Here is a 1288-nt window from a genome sequence, read left to right as displayed (position 1 = left end):
GAGTGCATCTCATTTCTCTTCGGGGAAGCGGAGGAGCTGCCCTTTGCCGGCTCTTCCTTTTCTCATTTCCAAAGGAACCCCGCAGTGCGCTGTGAAGTCCCATAAAGTAGGGTGTTGCTAGCAAGATCGCAAGGGCATGGCCCAGCGCTCCTGTGTCCAGCCCTGGAGCGATGATGATGGTTCTGTATGGCTTCCCTAGTGTGAAATCCGTAGTGGTCAAGGCTTAGGTGGGTAACAGAGCCATAGTGCAAAGCCTTAACAATACTGAGTTGTCTCCACTGGGACATGGTCTTTCCTTTCTGTTCAAAACTGCTCATGAAATGTCAAACCTCACGAACCCCAGTGGGTTAATCAGATTGAGCTGCTAGTCCTGAGAGAGAGGGTTAGCCTCCTTTCAGGAGGGTCCCTTGGGCTCCCTTTCTTTGTCTCTGGTGTCCTTGGCCTTCATTCTAAAGGGGAGTCCCCCTCTCGCTCCCACAATCCATCCAGGACCTGCTGGACACCAAGGTAGACAAGTGAACAGGATGGGATTAGTGCTGGACAGGTAAACTGAGTCTAATCCCTTCCATCAGATGGCTCATGCTTCCTAAGTGCTAGTGCCTGGACTGTTGGGCCGAAGGTGTCTTGTTTTGCTCCAAGCCAGACTGCCTAGTTCCTAGGACACTACGTTAAGAGCTCCTGGAGAGTAGGATCCTGCCAAGGTCAAGCGTGTGTGTGTGTGTGTGTGTGTGTGTGCGTGTGTGCACATGTGCGTGTGTGTGTGTGCGCGCGCGCGCGTGTGTGCTGCTCCATTCTTGGGTTGAGATTTCAGAAGTGACTGGAACCACTGCCATAGTCAAGAACGCAGAGCCACGCCTGCCCTTAGGGCACGCTGCATAGTTTTCTTTAAGGGAACAATCCTTTCTATTCTCCTGCAGAGCCAAGGGCAGCAGGAGGTGGTGAAACTGCCATGAGCAGCCCTGGCACTGCTACTGCTCCATCTGGCATCTTTTCTCAAGAGCATTTGTGGTTTGTGCGCACTTCATGTGGGCGGGCCCTGCCTGTCTCAGCTCCAGCTGCCTCTACCTCATGCCAACCCAACTCCCCAGCCCTGTGTGCTCGCTGAGGGAGCACAGTGAGCAGTCTGGACCCCAGAGACCTGGTTAGGAGGGACACACTACAGGTCTGCCTGGGACCTACGAGTGAGCAGGTGCTCACTGTTTCAGGCACATGCTAGATTCTCTATGGTCTCAACAGTGAGATAAAGGCCAGGAAAGCGAGGGAGGCACAGACAAGCAGTTAAGGGAAA

This window comes from Myotis davidii, unplaced genomic scaffold (assembly GCF_000327345.1).
Source record: "Myotis davidii unplaced genomic scaffold, ASM32734v1 scaffold749, whole genome shotgun sequence".
Lineage (NCBI taxonomy): Eukaryota > Metazoa > Chordata > Mammalia > Chiroptera > Vespertilionidae > Myotis > Myotis davidii.
Note: the sequence above shows the minus strand (reverse complement) of the source record.